The 24,936-nt window shown below is 38.2% G+C and overlaps 1 pseudogene; it reads left to right on the forward strand.

Annotated features, from left to right (window-relative positions):
- Positions 1-3,813: 3,813 nt before the first annotated feature.
- Positions 3,814-5,301, forward strand: LOC104865063 (annotated as a pseudogene).
- Positions 5,302-24,936: the final 19,635 nt, after the last annotated feature.

Raw genomic sequence — 24,936 nt, forward strand, 5'->3', positions numbered from 1 at the left:
TATATATATATATATGTATAAAGATTTAGAACTTAAATTTTTCTCATTTTAAGTTTCACATCTATGGTAGATTTTTGAGGTGTCTACTGTAAAGTATTGCTTACAAAAAGTATGATTATTTTTTAAAAAATATATATGGTATGTATCTTCAAGACCTAAAATGTCAGACTGGTTTATTGTTAAGTTGCAATTACTGCAATGACAGATCAATAAACAATTGCTACCAAAATGTAGTGTAATAGTAGAAAACAAACAGTAATTGAACTTAAGATTTTAAAGGGAATGTTATATTGGTTTGACAAATCCTGTACATCACTTAGAAGCATTTTATATTGAAAAGGGATTCCAGGATGAAGGGCTCTATTTTAGAATGAAAATAAATTGAGAGACATATTTTTTAATGCTAGGCAGTTTTGAAATGTCATGCTTTCCTGCTTGGATGACTTTATGGGGAGGCGGGCAGGTCTGCAAATTCCGTATCTCTGAGTAAAATATAGAAAGTTTTATTAACATTCACAATCACTGCTACCTAACTATAGTATTTCACTTTATAACAGTACTTTACATTTGTACCTCCATTTTTGGAGCTTTTGGCACATAATCTCATTTTATAGTAGAGTTCTTTTGTGAATTTTCCAGGAAGCATTAGTGAAGAACCATAGAGACTATTGTAAATGAAGTTTTTTTTTTTCTTTTTAATATACAACTAAAGAGAACTTATACTCCTATGTGGTAGAATGCTCTGCTAATTGCTTTAATCAAGGACCCTTTTACATAGTTTTGGAGTGTGTTGTCCTAGAAACAATTTATAGCCTGAAAACCATCAGTGTTTTATTCAGTTTGTAATTTGGTGAATATTGAATATCTATTAGCAGCAATAATCTTACTTATAATTTCAAAAGGCAATAATTCTAAATCTAGTTATGGAGTAAGAATGCCTAAGTGCTGCTCGGAATGTTTAACTGTGAACATTTTAAAATGTTTTTCTTGTAAAATCTCCTATCCAGAAGTCACATAGCATTAAAAAACTAAAGACAAACAGTTTTGCAGATAAAAGTTGCAAGCCAGCCATCAAGAAGAAAAAATTATAAGGATGCAATTTTTTTTAACTTATTTATCTTGACACAGTATCTTCTGTGGTTTTTTTTATATTAGTTTATTACCAATATGAATATGTTATCTGATATTTAAGAGAAATTTTGTATAATATGTATTTAGATTATATGTCAGGAATGTTCCAAAGCTTAGTTTTTGGATGGATAGAGGGATAGGTGTAGAAATCATTACTCAGAAGTGTAATTAGATGGCATAAAATCCTATGTGAAGTGCTTTCTTTTTGTCAGTTTAACATCCTTTATAATTTGCATTTTTCAGGTTTTAGATGGTGTAGAATAATTTTTATTTTTATAGAGTGTAGCTAAGTCCCATTGAGGCACACTATCCAGATGGCTTAATAATGAAACAAGTTTGCCTCCTAGCACATACTTTGTTTGGAGAAAGAAGCTAATCATACTTCATTAAAAAATTTCTGATCTAGAAAGTAGAAACTAAATAATATCCTTTTCTCACTGGATCCAGAAACTCTTAGCTAACATCATAGCAATTCAATTTGACCTGTTAAATTAATTAAAAATTTTGAGCTTCTTCATTTTAGTCGTAAAACCCACATCACTTTTCCAAAGTAATACATTGACAGGTCCTTCAAAATACTAGTAATTGGCCAACTGAAATTTAGTATCACAGAATTTAGCTTAAACAAAGAGTTGGCTTCTTAGAACCAACCTAGTTATGAAAATTTGAAGTTATCAGTATGTGGATTTTATTTAGTCTACATATTCATGCTGAATATAAATGCGATCCCTGTCTACCTTCCTCCATACCCAAATTTAAGGTGGATAGTTCATGTAAATGTCTTGTAAAATCTAAAAGGTAACCAGAAGGGTGAGTGGTATTGAGTCTTGCTTGCATTTTAGCAGGAATTACATCATCACAACTAACAGAGCAAGAAGATTGAAGAACTTCAAGTTGTTTTATGCAAAAACTGGAGAGGTAAGACAGATCCAGTGTTGGAAAGCTGTCCCTGCCATGACATATTTAGATTTTACTCTGTAATTGATATGGAACCATCCACTGGATTTAAGCAAAAGAAACATCGAATTTGCAGCAGTCTTTCTGCCTCTTAACCATACCATCTATCCTCTACATTACAGTGGTACCTCGGTTTCTGAACTTGATTCTTTCCATGTTTCTGGTCACAAACTGAGTTGGACAAGAACTGAATCATATTTCCCCATAAGGTCAACATAAAGGGCAGACTGCAAAGGAGAAGTAGCTTAAATTAGTCTAAGCTATTAGGCTATAGCTTTTGAAAAAACAGCCATATCATACTGCAGAGATGAAGATTAAGGAGATTTGGATTGCCACAAGGTTGTTGGTGACATTTGCCAGAGCTCCATCAGTGAAGTTACAAGCCTAGTTGCCATGATGGAAAAAGGCATTAAATTTGAGAGAGATTGGGCAGTTGGGCTTTCCAGGAACTTCAGATGTGAAATTACATTAGATTTTGGTGAATAGAAAATACCACCAACTTAAATATTGTATAGCATTATCCTAGAATGTTTCACGCAGGTTTTGTATCTGTATCTTGAAGCACCTCCTGGTGGTGTACTTTTGAGAGGAAGACATACTTTTTAGTTGAACTAGAAAGTAAAAAATGGTGTTCTGGAGATACCAATTCTGTACAGTACTAACTTGCATAAAGCATAGTGCTTAGCACTTCTCTTTTTATTCCTCACTAGTTAGATAAGTGTTTTTATTATCACCTTTACAGATGAGTAAAGTGAAGCAAGGGGGCATCATATAACTTGTGCAAGTTTCTGTATTGATTCCAGCTTGAAATCTGAAAGTAGGAATTGCTGAATTTTTACTAAACAGATTTAAAGAACCTTTTCATTTTGAAAATTCTTTAATAAGGCCAAGATGTCTTTAAACTCGGTAACTTATAATTAAGCTGACTATCTTTTATAGTCCAAGCCAGGACCACTTTGAGTTTGAAAGGGGATACTACTAATAACTGGGTTAAGGAATGGCCATAAAATGGAACTGTCCTGGGTAAACAATGTATGACACAGTATGTTTTAAGTTAGTATTTGGAAAGACCATTTTTTATAAGATTTGCCTCCCAACATAATATTCCTAGATTTATTTTCAGTCTTAGAATACATGAATTTAATTGCATTATGACTCACCATTGGGGTTGAAGCAGATCGTTAATTATCAAGGTGAAGATGTATATAATGAATTAGCAGAAATGATCAAGTCAGTGATGTCTGAGTTTTTTCTTGTCCTAAACGATATCTATATTTCTAAACTACTTATCTAACTATCACTAACCAGTCTAGTTTAAAAGGGGAATCGGATTTAGTATATTCAGAATATGACTGTCAACCTGAAGAGGAAGTCACCCAATTTCTTGCAGTTTTGAAACCATTTGGCACCATGTTATTGATTTCCAAGTGGTTAACATGTTTTGATATGAATCAACAGAAAGACTAATGAACCTAAGAACTATCTTAATGTATTGAGATTATAACTGTGTGTGATGACTTTAAATAGATTCAAGATAAGATTAACATGAACAGCGAAACATAGACACTTTCAACACCTATTAAAAATAAGAGGTCTCCCAGCCAGCCCCACCTCTGCTGTAGGTATGCTGTCTAAGGCACATGGCACGGTAACAAAATCTGCAGGTTTATTTTGTCAAGATTCAGAAGGCAGAGGCCCCTGCAGCACTGGTGTTCTATGTTGCCCATGGCCAACTACCTCATCAGTAGAGGCACATCCTACATGCCAGACAATTGATGCACAGCATGGCAGCTCTAAGATTGTGAAGACAGACGACGATTTTCTTATTCTCCCTCGGTTCCATTAACCTCACTGCAGATCAGGTACAACTGACTTCTGCTTTGACCAAGATCACACTGAAGACCCCACTAGTTTCCTCACCCATGGATACAGTCACAGAGGCTGGGGTAGCCATCATAGTGATGCTTACAGGAGGTATTGCTTTCATCTACAACTGTACACCTGAATTTCAAGCCAATAAAGTTAGGTGAAATATAAGCAGGGATTCATCAGGGACCCTATGGTTAGCCCCAGGAATTGTGTGCAAAATGTTCTTGCAGCTGAAGCCTGGCGTGGCTTCCATGATATCCCCATCACAAATATAAGTCAGATGAGTTGCTCAGTAGACATTATTTAGAGGGTTTTTGATTTTCTCGAGGAAGAGCATAGCTGGTTTTTTGAAGGTAATAACAAAGTCTTGGTGGTACCCTCTTGCAGGCATCACGTTAAAGGAAGTAAACGAAATTTAGCAGCAAAGTTGCCCATTGCAAATGAAGATAGTGAGCTGGTGGCTGTCATTTCCCAGACAGACCTAAAGAACTGAGATTACCCATGGGCCTCCAAAGATGCCAAGAAACAGCTGCTATGTGGGGCAGCCATTGGCACTTAGGAGGATAAGTATAAGTTGGACTTGTTAGTCCAGTTGAGTGTGGATGTAGTGGTTTTAGACTTCCCATGACAGCTCTTATCTTCCAGATCAATGTGATCAAGTGCATCAAAGAGAAAGAACCCAATCTTCAAGTCACTGAAGCCGGTATAGTCACCACACACTTGGGTCAGGCCAAGAACCTCATTGACAAAGGTGTGGATGCCCTGTGGGTGGGTATGGGAAGCTGCTCCATCTGCATCACCCAGGGAGTGTTGGCCTGCAGGCAGCCCCAAGCAACAGCAGTGTACAAGCTATCAGACTATGAATGGCACTTTAGTGTTACTGGTGTTCCTGTCATCAGTGATGGAAGAATCCAAAATGTGAGCTATATTGCCAAAGCCTTGGCCACGCGGCCCTTCATAGTCATAGTGGGCTCCTTCCTGGCTGTCACCATTGGAGCCCCTGGTGAGTACTCCAGTGAATCTGCCTAAAGAAATATGGTATGTGTTCTCTTGATCACAAGGACAAGCACCTCAGCAGCCAAAACCAATATTTCAGTGAAGCTGAGAAACTCAAAAGGGGCCCAGGGGGTGCTGGGGGCTGTACAAGACAAAGGATCCATCTATCGTGTTTCCTACTTGATTATTGCTGACAACCAGTACTCCTGCCAGGACATTGGCACTAAGAGCTTGACGCAAGTCTGAGCCATGATGTACTCTGGGGAACTGAAGTTTGAAAAGAGAACTTCCTCAGTTCAGGTGAAATGCCGCATCCACAGCCTTTACACATACAAATGGTTTTTCTGAGAAGGGGTCCTCACACCGCCCCAGATAAATATACAATGAGGAGAAAGCAAATACACTGATTTCTAAGCTTGTATAGTTAACTGTAATTAAGTGCTTTACTTTGTGCTAGAATAACACTTCTGGAAGAATGAAACTAGATGAGAGTATTTAGAAAGTAATACAACTGATTTAAATGTCATTTTTCATTAAATGTACTTGTTGGATACAACTTTAGGGATGACTCCACATAAAGAGAAGTGCATCTAATAAGGAAAGCCATACCCAAATCATTTTTTTAAAGTTTTGTGTGTTTGCTTTCAACACGATGTTATATGATGTATATAGATAGTAAAATGGATACTATAATGAAGCAGATTAATAACTATTACATACTACTTTTGTGATATGAACAGCTAAAGTCTTAATCCCTAATATACATTTTTAAAAATTTTAGTGTTGATGTTATATAGTAGATTTCTAGATTTGTTCATCTTATGTATCTGCTGTTTGTATCCTTTGACCTACCTTTCCACTTCACCTGTGGTTACCACTGTATGATTCTATATCTCTGTGCATTAAAATATTGATCAGCCTGCAAATATCCCATCATAAATTATTCTAAATGAGATGGGAATCATAGTCCATAAATTAGAATTCATCTATAAGGCTGTCTACATCTGCTTTTCCAGAAAAGGTCAGTCTGTTGAAAGTTCCATGACTTCGAACCCACTGAAGACCAAGATGTGAATAACAGGTAATCTGCTAGTTAACCTAAAAAGGTCATGAAAGCTTTTTAGGCTTGCTTTTGCTCTACTTAGCTGCCTCCCTTTTATTTCCTGTTTTTGTCTTACCTTTTTACACCTTCTTCCCTCCCAATTATTCCCATTAATCATGAAAAAATAATTTTTTGTTTAACCCTTTTATCACTTTGATTTTTATAAACTTTACATTGAAATACAACATGCATAAAGTGCACAGATCATAAGAGTATAACTTTATGAATTATTACAAAGCAAATACCCATGTAACCACCAGCCATGTAAAGAAATAGAACTTTGCCAGCACTACAGAGGCCCCTTGTCCATCCTTCCTATTGCTGAACCCTCTCTCCTCCCTAAAGATAACCATTGTCCTGGCCCTCTAACACTATGGATTACCTTTACTATTTTTGAGATTTCTATACTAGATATGTTGATTTCTTTCTGTCTGCTTTCACACTTGCTTTCTCACTCAGATTCTATAAACAGACATTTTTAGTTTTGGGCATTCATTGGACCATTTAGAAGTTGAATGTAAACTGGGCATGCAGTAATCCCAGCACACTGTGAGACCAAGGCAAGGGATTGCAAGTTTGAGCCCAACCCGGGCAATTTTGTGACTTTACAAAACCCTGTTATAAATAAAATATTTTATTTGCAATATAAATAAAATGTTAATAAATAAAATATTAAGATTAACTTGGTGCAGAGGCCTTGGGTTCAATCCCTAATACTCCCCACCCGCAAAAAGTTGATTGCAGACTTTGCCCCTAAATATTCAATATGCATTTTGTAATAATACAGAATCTTTTTAAATGGCAGTACATATGACATCTAAGAATTCCAATAATATCCAGTTCTAATAAAGATGCCCTCAGTTGTCCCCAAAAATGTCCTTCTGACTTTTTTAGAGCCAAGATCCTATTAAGATTTTTATTTACTAAGTAAAGTTTCTTTTTAATCCACTACCCCCTTTCCTTGATTTTTATAAAAATTGATTTGAGTCCAAAATTCTTGCATTCTCTATGTATGATTGTTTCCTCATGATAATCATTAAATTTAGGTGATATTTATCATAAATGATGTGTGTCTATCAAGGAACATATGCCAGATTGTCTCACTCTTGTGATGCTGTTTGATCATTTGGTTAAGTCAGTGACCACTAGATATTTCCACCATAAAAGTATATTTTTCACTTTCTGAGAGAGCATTCTGTAGAAGTTGTACATGTAAATTACTCTGTCCTTGACATTCATCATTTAATCCATGGATCATTTTTGGATGAATTAAGAGTTGAAAATACTAATGTTTAAATTCTGTCATTCCAACTATGTTAGCTGATCTGAAGAGTGGTAATTTTCTTTTTTTCTTTGAGTATTGTTATGAATTCATGGATTTTTCAGTTTCTCAAGCCGGCCTGTGTCCTTCTGACACACCCCTCTTAAGTGTATCAGGTTTTGTTGCTTTCTGGCACAAGTTGTCCCAGATTCACTTTCTTGCTTTATAGTTTCCCTGCCTTTGCCTTGGAATCAGTCGTTTTTCAAAGAACCTCATTTCCTTTTAGTGTAAAAAGATATTTAGAAACCTAGATCTTGGTGCTAAGTCCATATTGCTACTGCAAAATCGTTTTTAGGCCTTTTTTATAGACAGGTATTGATTTTTAAAAATTGAGTTCATACTGATATTTTCAATTCATATTCAATATTACAGATATTTTTCTTACCTTTTATATTAATTTTCACCTCTTATACATGCAGTCTTGGATTCTAGTATATTTTGTCTGTGTGATTATGTCACTAATTTATTTACTTATTTTGGTTTATTTTCAAAATATGTGACATTTACATGGTTCAGATTGCAAGAAGGTATTGTCAGACAACTCCTGCTCTTTCATCTTCAAATTCTCCCCATTCACTCCTTATATAGACAACCTTTTTCAACTCATTAGCTCAGATTTCCATTTTCTTTTTCCAAAATAAATTTGTACATGTAGTAATATTCCCTCCCTCCCTCTCTCTCTCTCTCTCTCTCTCTCACACACACACACACACACACACACACACATGCATAGCATGCTGTGTATGTTATTTGGCATTTTAATTTTTTTTACTGGATATATCCTAAAAATCAGCATATAGCAATTCATGGCACTCCATCATTATATACATGTACCATGTCTTACCAATGGACATTTAAGGTGTTTCTAGTCTTTTGCTATTTCAAATAACGTTGCAATGACCTTCTTATACCTTTGTTGTTTTGTTTTGTTTTTGGTACCAGGGATCGAACTCGGGCCCTTGCGCTTGCAAGGCAGGCAGCAGAACCATTGAGCCAAATCCCTGGCCCATACCTATGTTGTTTTGTATTTGTGATAGTACCAAGCTAAAAGTTTTGGCATACTTTTGCTTGCATTTCATAGATGTATGATGTTGCACCAGTCCCAGTAGAATATGAACATGGTGACCATGACTGCACCTCTCATATCCTTGACAACAAACTATTATGGAACTTTTAGATTTTCACAAATAAAATACATGGAAATAGAATCTTTAAGGACTATTTGCTATTTTTTAAGCTTTGTTAAATTTAAGTATGGTTACAGATGGTAACCTGAGCAGGTCTTAAGTATATAACTGTGAATTTTGACAAATGTATACATTTGTGTAATCTATACCCTCGTCCAAGAACAGTGTATTACTGTCATCCTAGGAAGTTTTCTCATGACCTTTTCCATTCTGTTCCCTTCATCCCTTGCTTCCTGAGGCAACTGCTTTTCTGATCTCTATGCCCCCATATTAATTTTGCTATTCTGAAACCATATAAAAATTGGAAACATGGAAAATGTGCTTATTAGTGTTTGACTTTTTTCACCAGTCATAATGTTTTTGAAATTCATCTGTGATGATGTGACTACTGAGTTAACCTTTTCTTGCATATGCTGCCTTCTACACATTGGGATATGATGGCTTTTCATTTTCATTTCAAAATAGTTTTTAATTTTTGCTTTGATTTCTTTTTTGACACATGGATTATTTAGAAATGTATTATTTAACTTCTAAATTTGGGAGATCTTCAACATATTCTTCTTACTAGTTTTTACTTCCTGTGTAGTCTTAGAGTATATTTTTCATGTTTGTAATTTCACTAAACTTTATTTCTCATTTATTTTTAATCCCATCCAATATGTTTTATACATTTCAGGCATCATTATAACTTTATCTCTAGAAGATTGATTTGGATCTTTTTAATATCTTTAACATCTCCTGCTTCCCTCTCCCTTGAACACATAGAATATAGTTTAAAAATTCAAAGTTCTTATCTGCTTATTCTATCATGTGTATCACTTCTAGGCTTATCTTGAATGATTTTGCTTCTCGTTATGTGTTACATTTTCCTGTTTTTTTGTATGCTTAATAATTTCATTTAATGCCAGACGGTGCAAATTTTATCTTAATGAATTCTGGATGTTGTCTGGATATTATTATGCTTCTCTATACATATTCTTGGGCTTGGTCAAGGAAGTATAGTTAAGGTACTTGGGAAGTTTGAACCTTTTAGGTCTTATTTGTAAACTTTCTTAGGTGAGACTAGAAAAGTGTTCAATCCTGTTCTCGTTTTGTGCCACTACTGGAGCAGAACCATTCAGAGCACCTGATGCCATGTGTTCTATAAGGTTTTTCCAATTTACTTGGGAGAAATGATAACTGTTATTGACTGAGTTGGCTCCAGGGATTCTTTTCTCTAATTTTTTAAAGTGGTTTCCCTCTCCCCTACCCATCTTGGTTTGGAGTAGTTAGTTCACATCCAGCCTGATCCTTTTAGTTAAAGACTTGAAAAAATTCCTCAGGAAATCTCCAGAGCTATTGTTCCACGCATTTCTATTACTCTGGCACTCTGCCCTATGAACTTTTTGTTGTCTTGATCTCCTTGAATTTTCATCTCTGTCTCTTTGAGCTCTGACTCAAGAAAACTACTGGGCTTCGTTTGGGGTTTTTTTCTGCCTGGGCTGTGACCTAGAAGCTCTCCAAGCAATAAGCTGCAATTGTAAAGCTCACTTCATTTCCCTTTTTTCAGTGATCATTGTCTTGTGATGCCTGTGTTCCAGTGTCTGACAAACTATATTTTGTACTTGAAATTTGCTAAGAGATGAAATCTTAAATGTTTTCACCTCACACACAAAACTATGTGAGGTGACAGATATGTTAATTAGCCTGATTTATAATCATTTCATAGTTTATAAATATATCAAACATGCTAAATGCTATATGTATATACATATATAAAACATTTTTTGTCAGTTATATTTCAGTGAAGCTAAGAGTATAATGAGTCTAACCTTTGTGTACATGGTTTTTATTTTCCAATTTTTAATTATAGATAACCATATGGCTTTCATGGGTTTCTTTTAGGATAGTAATTCTACTCTCACATACAGTGGGTTTTTTTTTCTTTAATGCAAATATGAAACTTTTAAAGTGTATCATTTACTTAATTTTGTTGTGATAGATGGTTTTAGTTAGTTTTTTTTTTTTTTAAGGTTAGGGGACAGTTTGGGTAATCAACTAAGAAAGTCTTTCAAGTGGAATTAAGTTGGGAGAATTCAAGATCCAAAAATGGATTGTCCCTAGAATATGTACTATAGCATTATAATCACATAAATGGTAATTGAAAGTAACTGGCGCCTGCCAAGGATCACTCCCCACACACCAGCAGAGCTCATATAAGGGATTTTTATTAAAGAGCTGAGGTGGCACGGTGGTCTGCTAGGCAGAAAGGAACAAAAGGAGAGAGAGAGGGAGTAGGAAAGGGGCTTGGTTATATAGTGGGTGACTGGTGTAGGCGGGTCGGGGATTGTGTCGGCTGCTCGGGCAGCCGCTCAGGGGTCATTATTTGCGATCTATTCCTTATAGGGACAAGCCTTGCTCATGCATCAGTCTCATTTACGACTGGTGGCCCGTGACGTAGGAAAATGGAACTTAAGGTGAAGAAGGGGGTTATTCATCAGAATGGCAGCAGCCATTCCAAGGCACTTATATTCCTCCCTCTTTTGTTTTCTGTGGCCTTGGGAAGAGGGGCAAAGAATCTCTCTTCTGTAGCTACTTCCTGCTGAAAAGGGGCAGGTGTGGGGTGATGAGAGGCCGAGGGAGGGATCTCTAGTCTATCATCTCTTACCCTTGTGGGTGTGACATAGCTGTTGGAGGGCCACTTGTTGAGGAGCTTCGAGGAGGGCAATGATGGTGAAATCGTTGGGGGGCGCATGTGTAACTGGGAAGGTGACTGGATGGCAGAACAGATGGACCAAAAATCTAGTGTGGAAGTTGGGTGGGAAGCAGACATGACTTAAATCTCCCAGGTGCCAATTAGGGCCCACAAACTTTTTTGTGTGGTTATTACAGTATCCTGGGAGTGGAACTAAATTATCTTGCCTCTGCCATGATGGATTTAAGGAGCTCATATATTTAGCGCTGGGAAGGTGACTGGATGGCAGAACAGATGGACCAAAAATCTAGTGTGGAAGTTGGGTGGGAAGCAGACATGACTTAAATCTCCCAGGTGCCAATTAGGGCCCACAAACTTTTTTGTGTGGTTATTACAGTATCCTGGGAGTGGAACTAAATTATCTTGCCTCTGCCATGATGGATTTAAGGAGCTCATATATTTAGCGCAATAGGGGCAGTTCTGTGGCTTAAAGGATAAGCGACAGATTAAATCTCTTTGTGTTGGGGATAAATATCGTTGGGAGATGGACACACACACAAAAATGTTCATCTAGCCTTACAGTCTTGGGATGGTATGACATCATTAGAGTCTAATCTGGTATTTCTACCAGCGGTTGTGGGGAAGAGGGTATGAGCCAGCAGAGAAGGAGAAATGTATATAGAGTTAACTCTGGGAAGTTGAAATCATGGAAGGTTTCCTGGTAAAAATGGTCTGTAATCCACTCTATCTCTCCATCTGGAGACTGTTCTAAAGGGTGATGCCAGTGAAGATCTTGTTGTAACTGGGCAATGAACGGGGAGACGAGTGAATGTGTTCCTATGAAATAAGCTGGTTGACAGTTTGATTAGAAATTTTTTGGATTTGATTTTGGAGGAATCGGAGTAAGCAGGGGGCAACCGTGGTCAGAATGAGGATGCAAACGAGGGTCAAGAACAGAGATTATTTATGGTGTCCAGTAACATCTGAGATATAACAATAGCCTATTATGTCCTGTAGCCCTGGAGTTTTATCTCTGCCTTAAATGAAATGTAGAAAAATGTGTAACCTTGAGATACAGAGACCCATTTACTTAGTAAGTGAAACCAAAAAACTTGTACTGTTTTAGAAATAAATTAACTCCCAGTTGGCTTGTAGATGCAGAAGGAAGACAAAAACCCATTGAAAGGTAAATTAATTTTTTTTGTACAAATAAACTTGAATACCAAAGCTAGAACTCACACATCTGTTTTACAATAATTAGAACAGCAAAACAGACGGGCCTACTATGGCCAGAAGATAAACACAGCTCAGCAGGGCCAATAAGGGAAGTAGCCATGGCATAATCTGTGGGAGCCAGGAGTAGTCTTGGGTCATTCCTCATGTAATCCATTGTTTTTAAGGATTTTGATGTATTGTTATAATTTTTAACCTTTGCCTTGACTATGCCTGATTGATTAACAAAATAGCACTCTTTGCCTAGAGCCTGGCACATTTTCCCTTGGGCTGCTGTTAGCATGTCGAGGGCACGTCTATTTTTGAGCAGGACAGCTGTTAGGGAATTAATCTGGTCCTGGACTGTGTTTAGGGATTGGCTTATTTTGTCCTCTTTTTTTTTAACATATCTATTGACAGTGCCTGATAGAAATGTGTAGAGATACACGCTTTACCCATTGCCATGCCAGTGACGACCCCTGCTTTTACCAAGAAGGGGACCAGGAAGGGGACCATCCTCTTGTTGACCTTTGACTATGGGAGGATCCTTTTCTTTTCTTTTTTTTTTTGGTACCGGGATTGAACTAGGGTCCTTGCGCTTGCAAGGCAGGCCACCAAACTGCTGAACTAAAACCCCGGCCCAGGAGGATCCTTTTAAACATCTGGAGTTTTGTATAGATGGTCGGGGTGGGGGTGGGCTGAGAAACGCTATGTAACAGAAAATTTTAAATCAGTTGAGGCATCAGAATGTCTCCTGGCTACATATGAAGTATGGGCCATTAGACAGGCAGATGGGGTGCTCTTCTGAGATAAAGAGGGAGTAAGCAAGGCAAGTGATATTGTCTTTTTGCCCTGTGTATGTCAGGTTAGTGGTTTGTGTAGGGAATGGGAGACCCATAGCAAAGGGTCCCAGGACTGTGGATAAATTGCCAGTATTTGAGATAGATAGGTTAAAATCTAGGGGGATGGGAATTGGAGTGAATGAGTGGGGGTAAATAGATATGAACATCTTTACAGGGAGATAGTAGAGGGTGGTATTAAATAGGTGTTGTAGCCTTGGAGACTGGGTTATCTCGTTTTCCACTTGGAGATCTATCCCTTTATAGGGAGGTGGAGAGGTGGACCTCAAAAGTCTATCACTAATGCCGGTTTATTGAGTGCCTCTTTTGGTTATTCTTTTCTGCTGGGTGTTTAAGACTAAATTAAAGTGATACCTGTGTTAATCAATATGAACCTCTTGCTATCTGTCAAGGTCAGTTAACTCTCTTTATGCATTATTTTGGAACAACGTATAGAGCCTCTCAGCTCCCAGTGTCAGGTGTTAGGATGGGTCATGGCCTTGCTTGACCATGGTGCTTTTAATGAAAGCGTGGGAGGTTTTTTGGGGACCCTCCTTTAGCACACGTTACATTTGTCTTGTAGTGTCCAGCAATCTCCCTGTTCAGGAGGTTGGGTGACTTACCAAAGATGTAAGATGTTGTAGAAATGGTTCCTTTATACCTTGGATCTTTGATGACCTTGGAGGGCCAGGGCCAAAATATTGGCGATCTTCTTAGCCCAGTTACCTTTTAGTGTTGGTGCTTGCCCTTGGTGGTTGAACACCCAGAAGAGAAGATCAGTGACATCAGTAGTACAGTAGGAGCTTAAGTATCATAAATTTATCTAGATAGCAAGCACCCTGGAGCCTAAAATATAGTTAGAGGGCTATTATTTTATCAATCATGGTTGTTTAAGTAGTTGATTTTCTGTAAAATATTAACAGAAAAAACTTGTAATCAGGAGCCACACATAATGATATTATTTTAGCATGACAATCATGATAACATCTTTGTAACAAACTTAGATATGTATCTTAGTATAAAATAGCTGTTGTCATCCATGAGCCCGCTTGCGCAGCAAGGTTTGGGAGCTTGGACTGGGAGGGTAAGGCACGGAATCACCAAGCAGACTGGTGAGGTTTCTGGAACGCTTTCGCTTTATTCAGGAAATGCACAGGCTTATATAGGATCAACCATGGAGAAGGAGCATGGGAGGAGCATTTAACATTTGGCGATATCTTATTGGAGGCATGGTGGAGTGATTTTTCTTGGGCGAGGCGAAGGAGTCACAGACTAGGGGCATAGGTACAGATTTTGTCTATGTACTATACTGATTACAGAGAGAGGATTGTTGATGTGTAAATATAAATTTGTCCATGTTTTCTTTATATTATATCGGGTTTAGTTTCATGTATTTGGGGGCTCTATAGTTAAGTACATAAACATTTAGGATAGTTATGTCTCTGAAAAAAGAGCAAGAGAATTTCTTTTATCCCACATCAGACCATATCTCCAAATGCAGGGTTAATGAGTAGTTAAAAGGAAGATGGGACGGGGTGGTGGAAGCAAGAAAGACAAGGCCAAGGCAGTCTTCCAGAGTCTTTCCCACATGCAACACATTGCAAAGAGACCTAGGAAGTATTTTTGTGCAGCTGTGTACAGTGTGGATGGGGCCCCAAGAGCTGGTGACAGTGGAATGACAGGCATGGTATCCAGGGTGAAAAAAATTCTGTGTGGTCCAAGAACAGACAAGGGGGAATATGGCATATTGGCAGATGCTTGCATTAACAGTGTGACTTCCTCAAACCTTGGCGCCCCCTGCAGATCTGAGATTCAAGAATGAGGATGGACTTAAACCCTGAACTGGCTGTGCTAGTTTTTGCCAGTCAGTGAATGGTGAATGGGGACTCTAAATAGAAATTATAAGAAAAATGTTATACCTTTCCTGGCCTTCAAAACGCATACATACATACTACTACTACTGTTACTACTACACACACACACACACACACACACACACACACACACACACAGACACAAACACACATATTACAAATGTTAATCAAAAACAGCTGCAGTGGGTATGCTAATACCAGGCAGAGTTGATTTCAGAACCAGGAACTTGTTAGCAATAGAAAGAAACATTACATAACAAAGATCTTTATTCAGATTCACAAATTCCTTACAATTTACTACATTTGTCTCCCCCACCTTCTCTGTGTGTATTTGTGTTTTTAAATACTCACAGAAGCAACATTCATAACAGCCAAAAGGTAAGCAAAACCAAATGCTCATCAGCTGATGAATGGATAAACAAATAAATTTATGCAGACAGTATTTGGCCATATAAAGGAATGAGGTACTAATAACTTCCCACAGCATGGAAGAACCTTACAAACATCTTAAGTAAAAGAAGTCAAGGACAAAAAAAAATGCATTGTATGATTTCTTTTATATGAAGTGTCTAAAATAGGCAACATTACAGAGACAGAAAATAGATTACTGGTGTCTAGGGCAGGGGGAGGGAGGAATGAGGAAATTGGGTAACCGATGAAGGGTTTCTTTTGGGTCTGATGAAAATATTCTAAAATTGATGGTGGTGAGGGTTGCAGAGCTGTGACATGCAGCTTATCATGACTCAATTTAGAATTTTTTTTTTTTTTGAGACGGTCTCACTATGTAGTTAAGGTTGGCCTTGACCTCACTACGGAGCCCAGACTGGCCTTGAACTCATGGTGATCCTCTTGCTTCAGCATCCCAAGTGCTGGGATTAAAGGCATGTGCCACCACACCCAGCAAAATATTTTTTTAGAATGATACAAAAACAATATGCATTCAGTAGAAATTGTACTGGGAATTTTGAATTTCGATTCTTTGCCAGGCTTTCAATAAACCATATGATATTGTAAACTGCAACTCCCAGTTAGCCACATAATCATAATATTAACCCATATTCTATGATATATTGTGTTGCTAAGTTAGGATATTTGGTAAGTTAGGCTTAACGCATTTTGACTTATGATTTTTTAATTTACAATGAGTTTGTCAGGAGCTATCTTCATTGTAAGTAAAAGAGCATATGTTTATGTAGAGATTCATTCTAAAGAATAGGTCCATGCAAATTTGGAGGCTTGGCTCCATTTGGATCTTATTTACACTTTTAGTTTTTCACACCAGAGAAACTATTCGGTATTTACATGTGTGACTTATTTATTTCACTTAAGAGTATATCCTCAATATGCATCCATTTTCCTATGAATAACTTTAATTTCTCATTCTTTATGGCTGAGTAGTATTCCATTTTATAGAAAAACCACATCTTCTTTATCCAGTCTCCAACGGATGGGCAATTGGGCTGTTTAAAATTCTTAATTTAATGCTCCAAATGTATCAATCTTTTTCTTTAAGGTTAGTGTTTTTTGCGTAAGAAAACTCCTTTGTTTAAGAAACTCCTTGTTCCCACACTGTGAAGATACTATCTTATATTCCATTCTGTCTTAGTTACTTTTCTCATTGCTGCAACAAAATACCTGCCACCTTTCAAAGTTAAAGGAGGAAAGGTTTATTTTGGCTCACAGTTTGTAGAGGTTTCAGTCCATATTTAGCTGGCTCCAAGGCAGGGTGGCCTGGCAGGGGGGCATCGCAGAGGAGAAATAGTCTGTGCTGTGTCTTCCCTCTCTCCATTTATATCCCATTCAGGCTATAAGCCTACTGGTACCACCCACATCAAGGATGGGACTTCCATTATCCACACCTAGAACTATGCTAAACCCATTTTCACACACCCTTAATAGTACTTCCAGTATCACACACCCTAGATCCAGCCACCTGTGAAAAGCTCCACCTATGAGCACATAAGGCTTTGGGGGACATCTAAATACAAGCCATAACACATTATAAATAGCTTCAATGTTTTGCCCACACTTAATTTCACAATCCCTTAGAAGAGTGATGGCAAACCTTTTACTGATTTCAATGATAAAAACAGCCTGCTGTGGCACAGGTGTCATAGGTTCATTACCACTATCCTAGAGTATTTGTGTAAGATGTGACATAGGGATCCAGGTTGTTAGTGTCTTTCCAGCAGCCAAATCTTACATTAAACAGTGATCTTTTATAGGTCTAATTAAGGACTTCAACTGATCATTTTCTTGTACTTCTCCACGCTCCACATTATCATTTAATCAACACAATTCAGATCTTGCTTTTCATGTGGCATGATGATTTCTCTGCCTCATGCAAACCACTCATCATAATACTATCACTCACCTCTTCCTAGAATTCAGAATTCATTATATTAGCCCATTTTCCTGCTTTCCTATATGCTTCCTGTGGCCTTAAGGATAAAATTTTAGCACACTATGTGTCATTAAGCTCTTGGCAGGCTGGGCTCTTTCTATATTTCTTATCTCTCTGTCCTTTCACAACCTAATGCCTTTCTATTCTACATAATAATTTGACCTTCTTTGTCATATTCATCTTTGAATTCCTGATGCTTATCATTTCTTAGGTGCCCAACAAATGTCTTTTAAAATACAATTATATCTAATCCACGCAAAATACAGGCTTTAGCTAACGCTGCATGATAAATGCTTAATAAATATTTGTCTGTTGAATGAATGAACGAAAGACTATCTCTCCATTTGGTGTCTATATCATTCATTTTTGTATCTAACATACTGAAGTAAAGTGTTCTTTATTATGATTTACATATCTCATGCATTTATGTGGTCCACTCCTTAGAGAAATGAAGATAAAGGGTAGTCATATAAGACATAGCAAAATGTTTTGTAGAGTCAGTGACTAAGATAGTGAGCATAGGGCTGATTTTATAATATGGATAATAAATATAAGAATTTCTTAAAAAGAAACTACTGTTGGAGCAACGCTAACAACAAAGACCTTAAGAGGATAATAGACTTCAGCTATATTTAGAATACATAGGCCTAAAAATCCCGAGCAAACAAAAGAGAAAATGTAGAAGCGGGCCTGGGCATGGGGTCTGCTGGGACATTTGAGTTAGTGGCCATGTCTGTAATCTGACTTGGCATATGAGGATCTGCGTCGGTTGTTCTGGGGCTGGAATTCAGCCTGACAGTTGGTGATAGAACAAGAGCATGACCAAAAATTCTGATACAGTGCCATCTAAGCAATATAGCATGGTGGTTACACCCATAGACTCTAGAGTCAGACCTAGGGTCAAGTGCCAGATCTACTGGTTATTAGCTATGTGTCTACAGGCAAGTTATTGCTGTGAACTGAATTATGTTCCCCCAAATTCATACATTGAAAACCTAACCCATAATATGATGACATTTGGAGAAGGGGCTTGTGGGAAGTAATTAGATAAAGTTATGAGGCTGGGGCCCACATGAGTGGGATTCATGCTCATATATAGAGATACTAGAGAGATTGCTTCTTCTCTACCCTGTAAGGACACAGCAATAAGATGACCTTCTGCAAGCCACAAAGAAGATCCCAACCATGCTGCCATCCTGATTTCAGATATCCGGTCTCTAGGACTATGAGAAAATAAATTTCTGTTGCATAAGCCACTCAATCTATGTTATTTAAAAAATTATAGCCCAAGCTCACTAAGCCACTTGCCTTCTGTAAATCTCAGCTTGCTCACCATGAAAAAAATCTAATATTTACATACAAGGGCCTATGTGAGTAGTGAATGCAGGCAAAAAAGCAGATAAACAAAGTCAGAACAGTTCCTGGCACACAGTATATACTCAATAAATCTGTTGTGGGAGGCCAGGTGGAGTCTCTCTTAGGGACTGGGATTGAAGGGCAGGGGAAATACCCAGGCACCATTGTGACTGCAGGGTACTAAAGGGTCACAATCTCTTTAGTATCATAGATTTTGTGAAGGAGAAGAAATTTGCTCTACATGTTATAGGGAGTAATCAGTAGTCTTTACTCCACGCCCATTTCTAAAAATCCCACCTGAGTTCCATAGGACAGCTGAGAGATGACATAAGACAGAGTCATCCATGAAGAGATTGGTTCAAACCCACAGATGATGTCCAGATTATTTACACTAGACTTGTTAGGCCAGAGTTTAAAGAACCTCAGCCAAACAAAATCTTAATTAAAAATAAAAACTTGAGCCCAATCACAGCTCTCCTTGCCATCAAATTTTATCACCATCAGACCCAGCTGCCTCTGAGCTGTTAGAAGCATTAGGCAGCTTAATTGAGACAAAGGAAAGGACCTTCCTTGACATTCTGTCTATGACTGGGCCTTTAGGAATAAGGCCATCCATTCCATATCCTGCTGCTCTTGAAGTTCTCAGACACAGACCTCAGTCTTCCCTAGGAAAAATAGATTCTTCCTTAAAATAAAAATATGCATGTGTCACACAAAGACCTGGGCAAGCACATTTACAACAGCTTTATTCATAACAGCTCCAAACTGGCAGCAACACAAATATCCCTAAATGGATGAATATATATATAAACAGTATATGACCTCTCCATACAACAGAATTCTACTCAGCTAAATAAATACATAAAATAAAGAGATACACAAAAGATGGATAAACCTCAAAAACTTGCTAAGTGAAAGAGGCTAGATCCCAAAGAGGACATACTATATAATGCCATTTATATGAAGTTCAAGAATAGACAAAACTGGTCTGTGGTGAGAATACAGAATTACGGTTTGTGACTGGTCAAAGGTGGTGCAGTATTGACTAGAAGTTGTATGTAGGACACCTTGTGGAATAGAAGTAGATATGTTCTCTCTCTGGGCTGGGGATTTACCTCAGTGGCACTGTGCCTGCCTTGTAAGCACAAGGTCCTGATTTCAATCCCAGGTACCCCCACCAAAAAAAAAAAAAAAAGAAATGTTCTCTCTCAGTGGAGCTCACATGGGTGTGTGTATATGAAAAACCTCATCAGACTGTACACTGAAGGTGTGTGTCTTTTATGCTAAATTGTACTGCAATTAAATAAAAGAAAGCACAGGATTGGGAAGTGGGAAATGAAGCCGTCAATAAATCCAACTAAGCACAAATGAGGCTAGCAGGGTCTGCCATGGAGGCGTGTCCTTTGCGGGGAGATGCAGGCAGCTGTGGCATGGTACCCCTGTGAATGGAGCTAGTGTTCTGGCCCAGTGATGCTGCTGGCTTCTTCCTGCTGGTGCCTGCTGTGGAATTGGCCCAAGGTTGGGGGTAGGGAGACTTGACTTGATGGGGAGGCAGAGACTGGCTCTACCCGGCACAGGCTCCGCATCCTCCAGAAATGGTTATTAGTCTTTCTGAGAAGACAGATAATTTTGTAAAAATGACATGAGTTTTTGCCAACCCATTTCAGCCTCTTAACCTCTTGGCAGCTGCTTTTGGAGCATCACAGAGATGGCTGAAACAGTTTCCAGAGTACAACAGAGTGGGCATTAATCCCACAGACAGGCTGCCAAACAGGAAAGAAAAACGGCAACTTTGAAAAGGCAAAGAAATTGTAGTTGGAGGCCAAGACTGCTTTAATAAAGGGCTAGAGTATCTTCCCAAATACACAGCTAAATTCCATGTTGGGTGCAGCGTCCTCCTATTCTCAGCATAATTGGCTCTTCTGATTTTCTATACTATAGAACAGGGAAAAGAAGAAATAATTGTGAACTTAGCTCCTACCCTTCCCCCCTTCCCTTTCCTGCATCCCTAAACATCCCTAGCTCCCACAAACACTGCTGTGTTAGTTGGATGTTCTGGGTGCACTGAGCTACAGTTTCAATAAGCACCGGCCATTGGCTCTCTTTCCATCAGCCTAGAGTATGCCCCTGCTTCTTTTTGATTCCTCCTGCTGATTCTAAGTTGGATTTCTCTCTCACTCTTATTCCTTAGCTCCCATTTCGTGTGTTCCATATATATTTTTTCATCCGGAAGAACAATTACTCAATATAAACAGAAACCAAATATTAAGCATGTGCAAATTAGACAAAACTTCTTTGTGAATACGGGTTAGCAGTCTTGTCCTCTCCCTCCTTTTCTCCGAGTACAAGAAGGTACTATAAACTATGGCTCCCCATACAAGTCATGACTCTAAGAACTGGGACACCATCAAGCAGAAACCCAGGGGAATCAGGCTGCACATTTAGGGTGGAAGCCAATGGAGCCAAAGGAATGGTAAATCTTAAAATCGAGTTTTCTGAAAATCTTCTGAAACTTGGTGTTGGTTTTCTTGAGTTACTTAGACTTAACTAGAAAATAAGCATAAGAACTCGTTTAGTTTATTTCTTTTTTTTTCTTTTTTCTTTTTTTGAGACAGGGTCTCACTATGTAGTTGAGACTGATTTGGAACTCACTGTATAGACCAGGCTGGTCTCGAACTCACAGTGATCCTTCTGCCTCAGCCTCCCAGATGCACCACCATTGTTTTTTTTTTTTTTTTTTTTTTTTTACACATTTACTCATCACAAAGGCATGCAAAAGTATTTGATCAGGTTTTGTCAGTTAAAAAAATAATGATCTTGGTGCCTCAGATGGGCACTTGTCTCAAATTCAAAACTAAAGCTCCTTAGCCTTGGTCAATGGATCCCAGTTGGCCACATTGTCACAGGCATGGCTGCTCCCAGGCCACTGAGCATGCATACATTTTAAAAATGTCTGAATTTTTAAAAATAAATACAGCAATATATCTGGGCCATTTTAATTTTTTCATAGTTCCTGTTAAAACTTTCAATTTTTCTATAATGAACATATTAATATTATTGAAAGCACTTCTAAATTCTAAAAGAATTAGGGCTGGAGATTTAGCTCAGTGGTTTTACTGCCTGCCTCACAAGTGCAAGGTCCTAAGTTTGATCCCCGGTACTGCAAAAAAAAAAAAAAAAAAAATCCAAAGAATACATACTAATTACAGAAAAATAAAAATATTTTTAAAGAATCTAAAGCCACATGATCTTAATCCAACCACTCCTAATATTTTTCAGTCTTATTTTTATACAGAATTTTATTAGAAAGAAAAAAAGCCAAACACGAGGAAAAAAACCAAGAAAGCCTCAACATAGAATATTTTTTGACCTGTTAATTTCACTTAACATTGGGTTATAAGTATTTTCTTCTGTCATTATAACTCCTCTCTAAATAGTATTTTAATTTAATTGCACATATACTTGTAATTGTGTGAGTGCGACCCAGATTACTTAGCTATCTCTCTACTTTTGCTTATTTAAACAATTCTTTTTCTCCAGAGCCATTCCTGGTACCAAAATCTGTGTCAGTCAGTGCTTACTAGAGATACAAATTTAGTATAAGAGTAGATAGATAGATAGATAGATAGATAGATAGATAGATAGATAGACAGATAGGGATTTACAAGATAGGCTTATAATGGCCACCTGCAGGGTCAGGTGTGGAAGAGGTCAAAAGGGCTGTCTGTGTGCTGGAGATCCAAAGTATCCAGTCAAAAGTTGAAGGCCTGGAGCTCACCGTAGACTCCTGTGCAAGCCCGTATCAGGAAGCCAAAGGGTCTTCCCTGCAAGGCTGAAGAGCCTGCTCTGGAAGCAAGGAGATGATACCCAAGGTGAAGACTGAAGCTCCTCCAAAGAGACAGAAGCAAGCCTTCCTTCTTCTATTTCACTCAAGCAACAAGCCTATTGGTTGGTGCCATTCTCATCCAAGATAGGTCTTCCATCTTCAGTAGATCTTCCATCCATTCAGTCCCACTTAGAACTATGCTAAGCCAAACAGTTGGGCATTTCTTAAACTGACACAATTAACTATCACAACTGTCAAATGTTCATTTTCCGATTCCATTATTTCTTCTTCATTTATTAGTCGTCATCCTTTTGTAAAAAAAAAAAATGAGCTTTTTTTCTCTATTTTATTAATACATTTACATAAGTGTGAACTAATAAATTCTTATTTTATTCAATGACATAATTTATGTCATGCTCTTCTCTGTATGCTGGACCCTTACAGTGAGGGACTGTGGCTACTCAATAGGGAAACTTAAGGGCAGTGGATTTAATTGGATCCCAGATTGGCAGCAGTCCAGTGGCAGCACTAAATTGCCAAATGTGAGGTGCACACCCTTCCTGTAATGGACAGCAGAAGCAAAACAATGATTGGCATTGTCTGATGTGAAGATCTGTGGCACTGGGCTGATTAGACACAGTGTTGCCAAATGTGGAATAGACAGGAAGCCTACTAAATTTTTACTAGATTTATATAATAAAAAAAATTAAGGGCAAATTAACAGAAACCAAACCCACATTGTTAGTAACAGAGAGTCATAGACTCTCAACTAGTTTCTAGATTTGAGCCCATTTACAGGCCCAGAACCCACTGAATGAAGGGGAAGTCCTTGAGGAAGGGCCCTGGTGCACTGCCAAAAATGTATATGGTCAATCTTTCTCCCATCCTTCCCCAAAGGGACCTAAGGCCTTTTACCAGGGTAACTGCACATTGGGGGAAGGGGAGAATCAGATATTTCAGGGACTACTGGACACTGGTTCTGAATTAATGTTGATTCCAGGGGATTGAAACCATCAATGTGGCTCTCTAGTAAGAGTAGAGGCCTTTGGAGGTCAGGAAATTAATGGAGTTTCAGCAAAGGCCCAACTCATAATGCTTTTAGTAGGTCCCTGAATCCATTTTGTAGTTATTTTCCCTGTTCTAAAATGCATAATTGGGATAGATATATTTGGCAGAATCCTCCCATTGGTTCCCTAACCTGTAGTGTGAGGGCTATTACAGTTGGAAAGGCCAAATAAAAGCTATTAGAGTTGCCTTTATCTGGAAAAATAGTAAACTAAATGCAATATTGCACCCCTGGAGGGATTACAGAGATTAGTGCCATTATCAAAAACTTGAAGGGTGCAGGGGTGGTGCTTCCCGCCACATCCCCATTTAATTCTCCCATTTGGACTGTGTGGAAGATAGATGGATCTTGAAGAATGACAGTGGATTACCATAAACTGAATCATGAGGTGATTCCAATTGCATCTGGTATACCAGATGTATTTCCTTGTTTGAGCAAATTAACACATCTCCTGGTACTTGACATGCAGCTATTGATTTAGCAGATGCCTTCTTCTTCCCTAAGACCCATAAGAAACAATTTGTTTTCAGCTGGCAAGGTCAGCAATACACCTTCACTGTCCTGCCTCAGGGTTATATTAATGCTCTGGCTCTGTGTCTTGCAAGTATCTTGATCACCTATCTTTCCTAAAAGATAGCACACTGATCCATTACGTTGATGATATTATGCTGATTGGACCAAGTGAGCAGGAGGTAACAACCACTGTCGACATGTTTACAAAGCATTTGTGAACCAGAGAATGGGAAATAAATCCAACTAAAATTAAAGGTACTTCTACCTCAGTGAAATTTCTCAGAGTCCAGTATTGTGGGGCACACAGAGATATCCTTTCTAAGGTGAAATTTATATTGTTGCATCTCGCTTCCCTTACAAGCAAAAAGAGGCACAACACCTAGTGGGCCTATTTTAGATTTTGGAGACAACACATTCCTCACTTAGGTGTTTTACTCTGGCCCATTTACCAAATGATTTGGAAGGCTGTTAGTTTTCACTGGGGTCCAGAACAAGAGAAGGTCCTGCAACAGGTCCAGGCTGCTGTGCAGGCTGCTCTGCCACTGAGGCCATATGATCCAGAAGATCCAATGGTATTTGAAGTGTCAGTGGCAGGTAGGTGAATTACAG

This window comes from Fukomys damarensis, unplaced genomic scaffold (assembly GCF_012274545.1).
Source record: "Fukomys damarensis isolate Sample0158 unplaced genomic scaffold, DMR_v1.0_HiC HiC_scaffold_39, whole genome shotgun sequence".
In the NCBI taxonomy this organism is placed as follows: Eukaryota; Metazoa; Chordata; class Mammalia; order Rodentia; family Bathyergidae; genus Fukomys; species Fukomys damarensis.